The 15,097-nt window shown below is 38.5% G+C and overlaps 1 protein-coding gene across 3 annotated transcripts in view; it reads right to left on the bottom strand.

The window, feature by feature from the left end:
* Positions 1-15,097, bottom strand: part of LOC140686882 (trafficking protein particle complex subunit 9-like) — a 592,436-nt gene that overhangs the window by 500,927 nt on the left and 76,412 nt on the right. For 2 of the 3 annotated variants that reach the window (XR_012060864.1, XR_012060865.1), the window contains exons 2-3: positions 7,663-7,848; positions 5,082-5,186 (exon numbers count right to left, since the gene is read on the bottom strand). The gene's annotated coding sequence lies outside the window, so the exon portion shown is untranslated. Of the gene's footprint in view, positions 5,187-7,054; positions 7,112-7,662; positions 7,849-15,097 lie in introns of those variants that run through there. The other variant, XR_012060863.1, reaches the window with a different exon arrangement.

The raw sequence follows: 15,097 nt of genomic DNA, 5'->3' as shown, positions 1-15,097 counted from the left end.
CTTTTCAAATAAAGTCACTATTCCTTACTCCAACATCTCATCTCCCGATTTATTTGCCTGTCATGCAGCAAGCAGAACGAGTTTGAACTTGGTAACAAAGTGACTGCATCAGAGGTAGTATGTCTCCACTGTTTCCTCATTTCCAGAATGTCACAACTTATCAGTTTTATATGCTGTTTAACAACACAAACAAAAAACCTATTATACGGAACTGATTCCAAGAAATAAAATTATTTCTACTCCTTCAAACATTTTCTTCTTTTTATTTTGTTTTGTTATGCTTATTGAAAAGAAAATAAAAGTCAAATCATTTTATTTCACGTATTTTTTAAAGCTACATATTGTAAGTACTACAAAGATATTTAAATTGCAATAAAAATTGTTCATATATTAGTATAAAGATATATACACAATCAATGCAGATTAGGAAAGGAGTAGATATTTACTAAAAATCCACTGCACATCCAGTCTTTTACAAGCATATCCTGGAATATAAGCTCTATTACCCCGGAGTCCCCCACCCCCATTCTCACTGCGGAGTCCCTTAGTAATCAACTACCAAGGCACCAGCATAGAACCATGCAATCACTATTTTAGGTATAAATGAGAGTATTAGCTCATTCAATTCTGAAACAGAAACCTTAAAATAAATACTGAACTTATTTACAGATAAACAAATTTGGACACAAAAAAGTACAGTTTCTCCCCCAAGACACAAAGATAATAATTGGTAAAGGCAAGATTTGAACTAATCTGCCTGATTCTAAAAGCTAAGGTGGAAATCCCCTTTGACTTTGGAGGTAAAGCAGCACAACCTATCACCCTATCATTGTTCAGATCTAACTTTAGACAGCCTGAGACAGCACCTCATTCCTATGGAACTCGAGGGCAAACAATAACAATAAGGATTTTATATTCAGTATTTTCTTAAGTCTCAATTATATAAAGTGTCAGCAGATCAGCAGAAAACTCTGGGAAATATGAGTGGGTCCAGAGCTTTTTGCTGATAAGAAACTCATTCTATCAGGACAGAGTGACCTTCCCATGTGAGGCCTCATGTACATAAACTAAAGGCAGCTGAGCAATGAAAAATAGCAAGAACATGGAACTCAAGCAAGAAGGATGCCTGCCATCCCCTGCCCAGTTGCCTCTTCACCCACGTGGACAAGATGGCAGAAGATCCAGGTTCTTGTCCAAGTGACAACATAATGGATTCTCACCCATGAAATGTTATGTCTCTATGCTGTCTTAAGTCCGTTCCAACTAAAATATGATAACACCAATATCTCAGCAGAATGTCTATGTCTCCACTTTCTCTCTTCTATTAGGAGACTATATCTATGGCTACAAAGCCAAAATTCAATTAAAAACACCATGCACGAAGCCTGGTGAAAGTCTGTGTAAGAGACATTGTTCTCACGCTCAGTGAGTGAAAACTCAGAAAAAGTGGTCCTTCTCCCTCTGCAAGTGGGAGGTAGCCTGATTGTGTGTGTTTGTGTGTGTGCACACGTGTGTGTGTGTAAATCAAATACAACGTATTCTGGGATGTGCACAGATTTTTTTTTATGTTACTATTATTTCGTGAGAATGAGCCTACCTTTAAATTAATTTGAATCTATTATTCTGAGAGAGTCTCAGGCTCTTTTGGTGGAGGATGGGAAAGAGGAAAGGAAAGGAGGAAAGATGTAAATGAAGCAAAGCTGTAAGAGTACTTCTAGGGAAAGGCAAGACATTATTTTTGTTCCTACTTGCATCACACACAAATTACGGACTGGCTTTCCCCCATGTCTTGTCAAGCACTGAGTTGCAGAAGAACAGGCAACAGCCCTTTTCTCACTGAGCTTGTGACTGTACGTGACATCTTATAGACACAAATTATTTAACCTGATCAAACACTCTAGCAGCAGGCTGTAATTCTCCTACTTTGAGAGACAAGGAAACAGGAAGTGAAAGAGGGTATATAGCTTGACCAAAGTCAGAGGACAAGTAAACTAAAGAGGATGAATTCAAACTCAGATCTGAATGCAGAGTCTGAACTTCCCACTCCGAGGGCTGGAAAATCCTTAACACACAGGGTCCCCAGCTCCTCTGCATTGTTCCTGGCACCAAGCATTTCCCATGGCGATGGTCTCCAGTTCTCAGACACAGCGCTCTGTGCAGCCAATAACCTCCATTCGACCTTGATCATCTACCTGCCACGCCCACCAGGCTTCACCATACAGGCAGGAAAGCTGGCTTTCAAGTGCATACAAAGCCACCCCTGGTCTAACCTGGACTCTTCAGCAGCTTTTCCAGCATAAAGGCAGCCATGAAAGTGCTCACAGTTTGTACATGAGCCACACAACCTCTCTCCATCTCTCTCCCCACCTATACTACTTAGCTATGACCATTTTGAGAATCTTGGAAACAAATTTTTAAAAACAGAAAAGAAAGGATTGTGTATCGAGTACTTAATACTTACAATTTTAAATGAGAAGTTACAAAGTGAGTATTTACAAACCGAATCTGCCTTCCTAGGTGTCAGTTTTAACAGTTAAAAAATATAATAGCAAAAATTTCTCACTTAAAAAATTAACAAAAACATCAACAATAATCTGGAATAAACTCAAAAACAATGCCCATGTTGTATATGGAGGAAGTACAGGACTGTACTGAGGGGTAAAGTAAGAAGTGTGAAAGTAGAGACATCAACCTTTGTATGGAGGAAAACAGTTTTGTAAAGATGTACGTTCTCCTAAAGATAATTCAAAATTACTAAAAAATCCCATGACAACACTTATCCTTTTTTTTAACTTGAAAAAATTATATTAGAATTCTTTAGGAAAAATGAAGTCATAATACTAGCAAAGAAAAATAGGGATCGAAAAGCAAATCAAAAAATTTGCACTGTCAGATATTAAATAAATTTTTACAATATGTAAGATATAGTGCTAGTGTAGGAAAGTAAGATTGACAGAAATAAATCATGAACTCAAAATGAGACTCTAGTGTACATAAGTATTTTTACAGGTGGGATTTCAAATTAAAGAGCAAAGTAGGAATTCAATAATTGTCTTGGGACAATCACAGAATCCCCTTGAAAAAACAAATTCTATTCCGGTCAAAATGACTGCAAGAAAAATTACAGAAAGTGATGTAAATATTAGAAAGTACTAATAAGAGCAAATACAACTCTTTGCTCATATCAATTCAGCTTCTCCTCACTATGACAAGCACCATTATCATCTCCATCTTAGAGATTAAGAAAACCTACAGAAGAAATTTATACCATTATAAGAAAGCATTTCTAAGAATAATATCAAGAATAAAACCAAAAAAGAAGACATTTACTATCTAAAGTTTATTTTGGGCCATAACAAAAATGAACCTACTGAACAAAATGAAAGGCAAAAAATGACAAGGGAAAGCTCTGTGATACATGTTGATGAAGACAAGGGGCTAATGTTCATAATATACATAGAGCTGTCACAAAGCAACAAGAAGCTCCCTCACTTAAATATTTGCAAAGGACAAAAGGGATCATTCACTTTTTAAAAGTCAGATGGCTAATGAGTGAAAAATGCTCAATAGCACACTGGTCATAAAGTGCAAACTAAAACAATGAAAATCATTTTGCTCATCATATTGGCAAATATTTTTAAAAGATATTCTAGCTAGTGTCCATCTTTGAGACAACAAACTGTGAGCGATCTTTTGGAGGACGACATGTCAATGGATATGTAAACCCTGGAAAACGTGTGTACACACAGGCTGAACTTCACTTTTAGGAATCGTTTCATTTACAAAATAATCAGTTCAAATAGATGTACTCATCAGAGAATTTACACAGCACTGTTTACATTGGTGGGAAGAAAAGCTGAAGTGGAATCATACCCACGGATAGAGAATTGGTTACATAAGTTATTCTACATCTTTTCATTCCCCACAGGAGAAGGAATTTCTAGATTCACTTGAAAGGAGCCTGTGATTTATGTAGTTGTCACATCCAAGGACTAAATTTCCAGAAACCTTAACTAAAGGAATACTTATACAAGATCACAGGAATGTTTGTACAAGAAGGATGCCAGTCAGACACCCTTTCTGACAGTGGAAAATGGAGAAAACTTAAGTGTCCACCATCAAGACAATGATGCGGTAAATCACGGTGAGCTGTGGCCACTAAAGTTCCGGTGTTTCGGCGTGGTCCAAGGCCTTGTCCACAGTTCTCTCCCACGAAAGGTGTCCTTACACAAGAGACCAAACCTGCACATCAGGAGACCACTCTACTCTATCTGAAAGGACCGGGTGAGTCTGGAGGGAGAGGAAGTCTGTGATACATACCTGAGTGAATAAACCGAGCTGCAGAAAACATATAGTATGGCCTTATTTTTCAATAAAGCATATATACACACACATATACATAGATTTCTCATATACGTTTATGTATGTGTATATATATATGACATAGGCATAAAGGTCATGAAATATATACTCCATATTGTCAGCAGTTTTTACTCTCAGGAAAAAAGGGGAAGGGAAGTAGGGGACTTTCGGTACCACCACAGTTCTCTTTTCAGTATTCCAGTTAAGTTTACTTGGAATATAAAAGTTTACTTAAGTCCAAAGTAAAATGGACGAGGACTCCACAAGACAGAATGCTATACTGGTCATTAAAAATCATGCCAGCGGAGATAGAATACTGTAAAAAAAATTGTCATAAGCTGAATGGAAAATGGAGGTCTCCACACAGCAAACAGGCACACAGTGCTTGCTGGTTTTTATGACAGAGGTAATACACACTGATGAAAAGAACAGAAAATAGATTTTAAAGTGTTAATTATTATCTCTGAATACTGGGAACAGGATAGACCCTTTTGACCCTTTTTTCAGAATTTTATATTAAATACACATTATTTTTCATCTGAAAAATGCATTTTTAGATGTCTAGTAACACACATTGGAAAAAATACATGAGTACTTACAGAAATAAATAACTAGGAGATACCGAAGCACCGTCACACAGTGCAGAATGGGTGATCCTGAATAACACCGCGCAGTTACATAAGGACTCAAAAATTGAAAGCACCCGCTGTAACAGGGCGCGTCCCCCTTCCATTTGTCAGTTGTGTCTTCAGGGCTGAGGCAGTTCTGAGCACGGCCAGTGTCAGTGCTGGTGTCTGGATGGATGCCACTGGAGGTGAAGGCACCTGCAAGCCGAGAGGAAGAACAGAAATCATCCTCTGCTTTTTCTGTCTTGTTTCTTTTCTCTTTTAAAGAGAGGCGGAAATAAGATAAACTGAATCTTCCCTACTGAAATTTCAGTATTGAAACATTTTTTATATTGTTCACAACTTATATTCTGCCTATAACTGTCTTTTCAACAAAGCATTATATTTATTAAATGTTAATTAACTCAGTTAATTAACTACCTGTTGAAACCTATTAAGAACATGAAATGCACTACGTGAAAGCACCACACCTGCAGTGACTAGCACAGCTGTTTTGACGGCAGTGCAGTCAGCCCCACCATCACGTGGCCCTGAGCTCCTGATGCTGGGAAGAGAGCACGCTGCTTCCTCAGGCGGAGAGAAATGGTAAAAGTATTTTCTGAAATCTACAGCACTGACAAAACATAACTGCTTAATCCCAGGCTCCTTTGAGGCTGTCATTTTCCGTTTCTGGCCAACACCCGTCAATGAGCAGAACCACCCCATTCCCGAGTCATGGGACTCACGTGGGCAGCAGTTTTGGAGAAATTTCCAGGTATAGAATGTAAACCAACTATACATAAAACTCTGAAAAAGAAAAGATGCAATAATCTGATTTTGGAAGACACTCAATATATTCTCCTAAGCCTTAGTAGTTGGAAAGTCTGGGCTTCTCCTAAGCCACTTATTTATTTCACAGACAGTAAGCATCTCCCACAAACCCTGTTTCCCTGTGTCTGCTGGGAGCCTCAGGCATATTGATGCTGTCTATCTTATAAGGCACAAGGCAGAGGCGTGTGTCTCACGCCTGCAAATCTCACACAGGCTCAACTGCAAGCCTCACTGTCTGAAATTGGCCCCATTTTCTCACCTGTTTATTTGGTATCTGTTCTTCTGTAAGCTGCCTGAAATGCTTCTTGGAACAAGTCAGAAGAATGAGTGGGTAGAGAAATGGACAGATGGACAGGTGAGAGATGGGCAGACAAACAGGGAGACTCCAAGAGAAGGGGAGCAAACAAAATTTCCTATGCAAAACCCTCTTCTAGTCAGGGAAGAAAACCACCACAAAGAAGTGTGAAGAGGCAGGTGGCTTAGGACTGTTTCCTGGATTCCATGAAATGTCACACCAAGAGATGAGAGGGTAGAAGTATAAATAATAAAAGAAAAAAAGCATGCATGTTTGAAAAATATATCTACATTATGTACTTTCTAAAGAATAGATTCAAATCAGCAAGGCCCAATAACCCAATTCTTGGGTATTTACAGAAGTGAGAATCCCATCTCCAATCCACAAGGCATCCCTTCGGAGCACTGAGAGTCTACACGGTGTGGTCATAAAGGCATCACCGCAAAAGCTGTGCTATCCTGCACTTACGAGTAACGAGCAGGTGTGCTCGGGCTGCCCACTCACGTCATTTACACCCCACAGCACCTCTACGGGGTAGGGATGCCTAGCGAACCCCATCTCTGCAGGACAGAAAACAAGTCCAAGAGAGGCTAAGCCGATCTACCATTTCTCCATCTCACAGGACTTGTCACTCCAGAGCAGGAATCGAACTCGGACCCACGTTTGTAACCACAGTACTACCGTAATTTATGTGCTTTTTGTGTGTATAATACATTTGTTTCTGGCATGAAAGGATATTTAATAAATGATCGGTTGTCTTGTCTATCTCATTAGCTCACAATCTTTATATTTTTGAATTGTACCCTTCCCCTGGAGAAATGAACGGAAAGAGCGGTGGTCAGAATGAGGTGGGGCTCCATTCTTTATCTGTTACCTCATCTCATCCAAGTCCCCAAGCAGGGAGAAGGAGCAAAGGTTTTCTTCATCTTTTAATGAGAGGGCTCCAGTGATGGTGACTTACTCAACTCCAAAACCGAGTCTGGGGGAAGGGCACATGCAGCAACGAGAGCAGTATCACCTGTAGGAAGGCGAAAAGAGCTCAGGGGATGGCTCAATGGGTCAGCCTGATTTAATTTCAATCGATAATACAATAACACACTCTAAAAAATCTAGCATGCAATGGATTTGCTCTTTCTTGACATCTAGCAAGTTTCCACAGCCCACATGTAACATTATCATGAACTAGTGAAAGGATGAGTCCACAGACAAGAAAAATCAATGCCACAGGCATGCTGAAACCCAGGCTGGAAGAAAGGAAGGGAAAGGGCATAGTTAAGAAGAGAGGAAAGTCTGGGAAAAAGACATCATCACAAGGACTCTCAAGCATCATCCAGCAATCATATAATCATTCTTTCAAGAGAGAGTTACTTAGGTCCTATTTTGTGCGAGATTTTACAAAGGGCAAAGAGAGACCACAGCGTCCATGGTGGCAGCAAGTTGCGGGGCTATAATACAACTCTAATCCTGGTACCTTGCACACTTGTCCTCAGTATAAAGGCAAAAAATAAATAAAATAATACTATGTAAACCATACACATTGCTGAAAAAAATTAAAGAATACCTAAATACCTGGAAAGACACACCACGCAGATTCCTGGATCAGATGACAGCATTCTTGGGATGGCAGTGCTCTCCAGAGCGATGCATACATACAACGTGGTCTCGATCACAATCCCAGCGGGCTCCTCTGCAGTAACTGACTAGCTGCTGCTACAATTCATATGGGAATTCGAGGGTCTCAGTAACCAAAACGTACTTGAAAGAGAAGTACAACGTGAGAGGACTTGTAATTCTCAATTTCAAACCTTACATCTGTATCTCCAAGTGAGATTAGAGGCCATTTTTAAGTTATTATTTTGTTTATCCTTATTTTCTAAATTCTGTACAACAAATATACCTGTTAAAATAAGAAAAATAAAAAGTAAGTTATCTTTTAAAACATGAACACCGATTCATTCATTGGGAAAAATTTATTTTAACTCTAGAGAAGTAAACAAATATCTAGTGAAAAAGGACTACTTAAAAACAAGTGTGCATTTACAATTTTCATAAATTGAAAACTGAAAAGCACAAACACATCAAGTTTCTAGGAAGACTGGTGAAACATATTAACAATTATTTTAAAAATTCTTATTGAAAAATGAAAACTCAAGAAAGGGAAATTCGTGATTTACAGCCAACTGCAAACACATGGAAAGCAAAGGCCTAGAAATCACAGTTCCTTTAACTCTGCTACTAACGGAATAGGAGAGGAAATGTCTCACTGAGGGGACAGTGGAATCCCATCCATAAGATAGAATACACAGTACAAACTGCAGTAATATCGGGAGTGAATAACTTAGAAGAATTCTGAAGTTATAACATTGCTGAAAAACTATAAAAAACACTGACAGGCAGATTAAAACACACAGTCATATATATTATATAGAAACATATGTAGTCTGCTCCCATGTTGCATAGAAATACAAACATATTTGTTCATTTATGGGCACTTATGACTTTATCCCTGGTAGAATATTTCAACTAAATCAAATAATCAATATAACACTCCTCTTGTCAAATCTACTTGATAAGTTACTCTGCTATGTAACCATAAAGTGTCTAAGATAGATCTAAAATTAGTGAAAAAGAGCTTTGTATGGCTTCTTGAATTCTTCTCAAATTTCCAAGCTTAATTTTAAAATAGATCTGAGCAGTATTTCTATATTATCTTTTCCCTTGTGAAATGAACAACACAGTCTGTTGTCAAAATTCTGTGCTTACAAATATTCACGAGCACAGTATCCTCACAAAACTGCTGGACAGCAAAGCACTATCCAGACACTGTGACCAAATAAATGAAACACAAGGAAGACAGTGACCCTATTCTGGAGGGCTTATAGTCTGTGTCAACACTGGGGTTTTTACTTGATTGGTTTGATTGGGTAGCAAAATAAAATCAATCAAGTACTTTCTTCTTTGAGCGTTCTGTAAGTCATGACTGTTTTTAGTGTCATGAGCAGGAAAGACTTAAGCATGACTTGATTAGGTCAACTAGCAACAATCATCACTGGAGAGTGAGTAATATAGAAGTTAACTGATAGCAATGCTTCTGCCTACATGAGCCCTATAATAAATCTACACTGACATCCGAAAGGAAAATAAGGAGATGAGGTCCCCAATGAGAAAACAAACTCACAAGAAATCAAAAAAGGAAAGATGTTTTCATTAATGATTCCAGGCAGTAGTGGAGCATGGTGGTGAAGATCACATATTCTGGGGAAAAACATGAGGGGTCTGAACTCCCACAGCACTGGGTAGCTGTGACACTGATATTTCAGTGAAATTTTCTGCACCTCAGTCTCCTATCCAAAGACGGGGGAAAACAACCGCACCCATCTCCTAGACTGTTTCTACAAATTTAGATATTTTATACATAAAAGCTTAAATAAAATACTTCAGATTTAAAATAATACCCCAAAACACATGGAACAAAGAAAACAGAGATAAATTGGAGTTCATCAAAATTTAAAACTTTGCTTCAAAGGGCACCATTCAGAAAGTGAAAAAACAACACACTAGAGAAAATTTTTTCAAATCATTTATCTCATAAGGAATTTGTATCTCCAAATGAAGAAAAAAAACCCCTACAACTCAACAATAAAAAGGCAACTCAATTAAAAAATTAATAAATGTTCTGAAAAGGTATTTTTCAAGAAAAACATAGAAATGTCCAATAAGCACAATGAAATGATGTTCAATAGCATTAGCTGTAAGGAAAATCAAGTCAAAACCACTAGGAGAAACCGCTTCACACTCACAACAATAGGTTATAATTAAAAAAAAATGGTAACAAGCACTAATGAGGACACAGAGGAAGTGGAGCGCACAGCCCTTGCTGGTGAGGACGTAACACAGCGTGGCCACTTTGGAAAACAGCCTGGCAGGGCCTCAGAGAGTTGAACATTTCGTTTCTGACTTACCCAGCAATTCTGCTCTCTGGGCACACACGAAAGAGAAGTGAAAACAGATATCCACATAAAAAATCCCACATGAGTGTCCACGGCGACATTACTCATCACAGCCAAAAAGCAGAAACAACCCAAATGCCTATCACCTGGTGAATGGGTAAACAGAGGGGCCCAGCCATACAGTGGAATGTTATTCAGCAATAGCAAAGCATAGAATAGTGACTCAGGCCACAACATGGACAAACATTGAAAACGTTACTCAGTGTGAAAGTAGTCGGTCACAATAGACGGTTCCACTTACATGAAGTGACTCGATTTACATTAAATGTCCAGCACAGGCAAATCCACAGAGAGAAAAGTGGCTCCTTGGGGCTGGGGGAGGATGGGGAAGATGGGAATGTCTGCTTATGTCTACGGGGCATCCTGTTGGGGGGATGAAAATGTTCTAAGATTGAATGGGATGCACAATTCTGGGCATAGAGTATAAACCGATGTACATTTTAATGGGTGAATTGTATTAAAACTGTTAAGAACAAAAGCATCTCGGGGCAGTACCTTCCAGAGTAAATGCAAATTGCTAACTTTTATTAGAGGAAAAAGAAACTGCCCTCAGCATGAAAGCAGGAGATCAGCAAATGTGAGTTAACCGAAATTGGACAAGAGCATTTCACTTGAAACAGTTGCTGAGTGTACACGAAATATTCAGAAATAGGAGAATCACCTTGACATCACGAAGAAGCATTCTGCTTCAAATGCAGATCAAGGATTCGGCAAGCCCTGCTGCCAGAAATGAGCAGAGAAGAATCCTGATTCATAAAACTAGCACCAGAGCCAACAAGGAAATGGTGGTGAGGAAAGCAGGCGGTGAATATCTGGAAGAGTTTGCTACAAATATTTTCTCCACCGAAAATTTAAAAATAAAATGAAAGTGATGAAATGCTGTGTTGACATCACGTGAATGGGCTTCCTTCGGTGCTCGACTGTTCTGTAACCCAGATTGATAGACTCAGGAGAATCAGCATGGCTCCTGGGGGTCCCCAAAGGACTGCCCACCAGCACGCTGACCACCATCACATCTGCCAGGGTTGAATTGCAGGGAAGAGACCAAGTTCTGAAAGGTACCGGAAATGTTGACAAGGGAAGAAAAGGATGAGTTTAGTCCTGGGACAGAGGCCCGCTGAGCAGAGGCCAGAAGGCTGCAGGTGAACTGCAGTAGACCTGGGGCAGGAAGGGATCACGGGGGACCATATCTCAATTCTCTTCTGTCTCTCCCTCCGGTAGGAGAGATAAAGCCTGCATCCTTCTCACCTGGAACTGTGGGTTCTGGCTGGCAGAAGTCTTACCGACACGGAATGATTATTCAAGACTCTGTGGAAAAAGTCAAGAAATCGAGAGGGTGTAGGGAGCCATCTCCATGAGCCTCTCAAATGTTCCCATATTTATTGTGTATAATCAAAGGAAAACGTCATTAACAGTTGTGTGATAGTAAGCAGGAACTTGGGGAAAGAAGGATGAGACAGAGATTGTAGAATCCACCATGAGTACAAAGGATTAGTGTATGTTTAGGGAAGTCATGGGGTGAGGGGAACAAGATACACTTTTAGATATGTTCATTACAAAGCACACCACCAGACCAGCCAGGTCTTTGTTTTGAGGATAATAGACTAACAACACACAAGCCCAGCGTTTATAGCTGAGGGTCTCGGTCCTTGCTTTGCAACCAGCAGAGTGCTACCTAAAACCTCAACTACACAAGCAAAGCATTGTCTCTGCTTTTTAAGGAAAGGAGACTGGAGTGAAGATGCACAGGAACTTGCTTGCAAAGCAGTACCAAAGCATATTTTTTCTTCTTATAGTTCAGAGGCGACTGTGCTGTGTTATAATTTGTTAACCCAACCATGGGCTCCCACATGGAACCATTATGGAGGACACCCTAGGATGAAAATCCTGGATGTGTGTCTCTTCCTGCCATCTTCAGCCACTCTATCAGGGTCTACGCATATCCGAGAATAACGATCCTACGGAACCACCCACTCTCTTAACTCCTGATGCTTGAAACTTAATTTTAGCTCTACACAACTTTCCGTAGAAAAGTTTCAGAAATAAAAGATATAATATTCCTTTTATATCTCATCATATTACTGATTTTTCTGATTGCTCTCTGCTGCTTCTACTTGGTAAAGCACCTCATTCTGAAGCTGAATTCAGTAATTTCCGTTGTGCATTTCTAGCCAGTTTGGGCTCGCTAAATTCTATTGGTCAAATATCGATATACTTAATTGATTTCTTTGTTCATCAATTTCAGCCAGGAGGAGAGGGAGTGTCACTCTTTTCCTCAGCCCACCCTCAACACTTTTCTCATCAACTCAGGCCTCCTGAAAACAAAACAAAGTATTTTTTTCCCTTCTACTCTTTCCACAAACCCAACAGGAAACATCAGTCTGGAGAAAGTATTCAACACAAATTTTAAAACAAAAATCTATAAACCTGAAGCAACTCCATCTCCGAATCATGATACACAATGACATGAGAGTAACTGTGTCAGGCACAAAGCATGAGGGAGCCTGACTACCTGATTTCTATTCTTCAAAGGAAGGAAGATTTTCGTATTTTTTATTATCATTCTTGGTCATTGTTTCTGATTATGCCAAAAAATAGTTTATGAAATAATTATGCACTGCAATAACAGATTTTTAATGTATCAATTTTAGAAGGCATTCAGAGGGGATAGGAAAACCCACCTCTGTAAAAAATGTAAAATTTCTTCCCATGTTAAGAACACGTATACAAAATGCAACAGAGAATTCAAATTCTTGTGGAGAGGATCAAAACCACAGAATCAAAGCAAAGTCATTACAATGAGTCAATTTAAATTTCACTGGACAAACATGCTCAATGCATACAAATAATTTTAAAGGCACACTGCAAACCATTCACTTAATGATCTGCAGGCTAGAGGAAGAATTTCCCTCTTGAACAGACAACAGAAATCAGTAGGTTGTCCCACCAAACCAGGAGCAGAGAACAATCAGGTTTTTAACAGTTTTGATAAATCAGCATGTTCTAAAGATCAAAATCCAGAAATTTTAAACATTCATTCAAACCACAATGAAACAAGCACTTAAAGAAAAAAAAAAACACAAAGAATCTAAGCACAGAGGTCATTTAGATAGATCAATGAGAATTTCTTGTACCGCTGGAAGAAAGAACAGGCTATAACCTTTTACTTGAAAAATAAAACTTCTTTTAAAGATAAATGCTAAAACATATTTCATCTTTCATGTTGCCTTAAAAAATCTGAGGTACTTGTATCTGATCAGAAAAGCAATTCTGAGTAATATTATGTTACAATTCAGTGCCAGTTTGCTCTAGAAGAAAAGAGAAAAGTTACTATTTCTCATTCTGCACAGTTTAAAGAACCTCCCTGTCTCTATATCCTCCCATTTCCTAAGCTCAACCTCCCTAACCCTTCTGAAACAAGTATGAGAAAGTCTTATTCCCAACATGCCAAATGACAAAAGAATATCAATTTATTTATGTAAATATATGCCTACACCTTGAAATGGAGGAGAAAGTTATCAGAAGTCTATATGGAACTTCTTTCTATATTCCTGATTTCACACACACAAACGTTCACACAGACACAGACACATACCCCCTGGATTACTGAGCACTTCACAAGCTTAGTACTTACAACTTGTAGAAAATAACTTTGTAGTTAATTTAAAATACAAAACTTTCAGCTTTTGAAAGTCTTCATCATCTGCTAAACCATCCAAATATCAAAGAGACCCAATTAGCCTTCTCTGTAGAATGTAATTTCCCTTGATGGCAAAACAGACCCTAAGAAGTACTGGATCAAAGATTCGTGTTTATCACTACCTATGATCGTTTTTAAGCACATTAACAGATTCAGAAATGTATGTCTCATCAACATTTATTCCTATTGAAATAGCATACGTGTTCAATTGTCTATACAGTGACTAGGTCCCATGATGGTGTTTAAGAGCTATTTTGTGTATAGCAATATTTACCTTCAAGTGCAGAAAAGGAGGGTGTGTTTTACTCAGTTGTAGAGCACCTGCATAGCATGCACAATGTCCTGGCTTCAGTCCCCAATACCTCCAAAAAAATAAATAAACTAAGTGCATATTTAAAAATAAGAATAGTGCAGCCACTATGGAAGACAGTGTGGAGATACCTCAAAAGACTAGGAATAGACTTACCATATGACCCAGGAATCCCACTCCTGGGCTTGTACCCAGAAGGAAAACTACTTCAGGATGACACCTGCACCCCAATGTTCATAGCAGCACTATTTACAATAGCCAAAACATGGAAACTACCTAAATGTCCATCAACAGGTGACTGGATAAAGAAGATGTGGTATATTTATACAATGGAATACTTCTCAGCCATAAAAACCGACAACATAATGCCATTTGCAGCAACATGGATGCTCCTAGAGAATGTCATTCTAAGTGAAGTAAGCCAGAAAGAGAAATAAAAATACCATATGAGATCGCTCATATGCGGAATCTAAAAAACAAAAACAAACAAAAACAAAGCATAAATACAGGACAGAAATAGACTCATGGACCGAGAATACAGACTTGTGGTTACCGGGGGGGGGGTAGAGGGTGGGAAGGGATAGACTGGGATTTCAAAATTGTAGAATAAATAAACAAGATTACACTGTATAGCACTGGGAAATATACACAAAATGTTATGATAAATCACAGAGAAAAAAATGTGACAATGAGTGTGTATATGTCCATGAATGACTGAAAAATTGTGCTGAACACTGGAATTTGACACAGCACTGTAAAATGATTATGAATCAATAAAAAATGTAAAAAAAAAAGAATAAACACAGGGAAATATACACAAAATGTTATGATAAATCACAGAGAAAAAAATGTGACAATGAGTGTGTATATTTCCATGAATGACTGAAAAATTGTGCTGAACACTGGAATTTGACACAACACTGTAAAATGATTATGAATCAATAAAAAATGTTAAAAAATAAAAATAAAAATAAATAAACAAAG

This window comes from Vicugna pacos, chromosome 18, assembly GCF_048564905.1.
Source record: "Vicugna pacos chromosome 18, VicPac4, whole genome shotgun sequence".
NCBI lineage: Eukaryota > Metazoa > Chordata > Mammalia > Artiodactyla > Camelidae > Vicugna > Vicugna pacos.
Note: the sequence above shows the minus strand (reverse complement) of the source record. Positions and strands in the feature narration are given on the sequence as shown.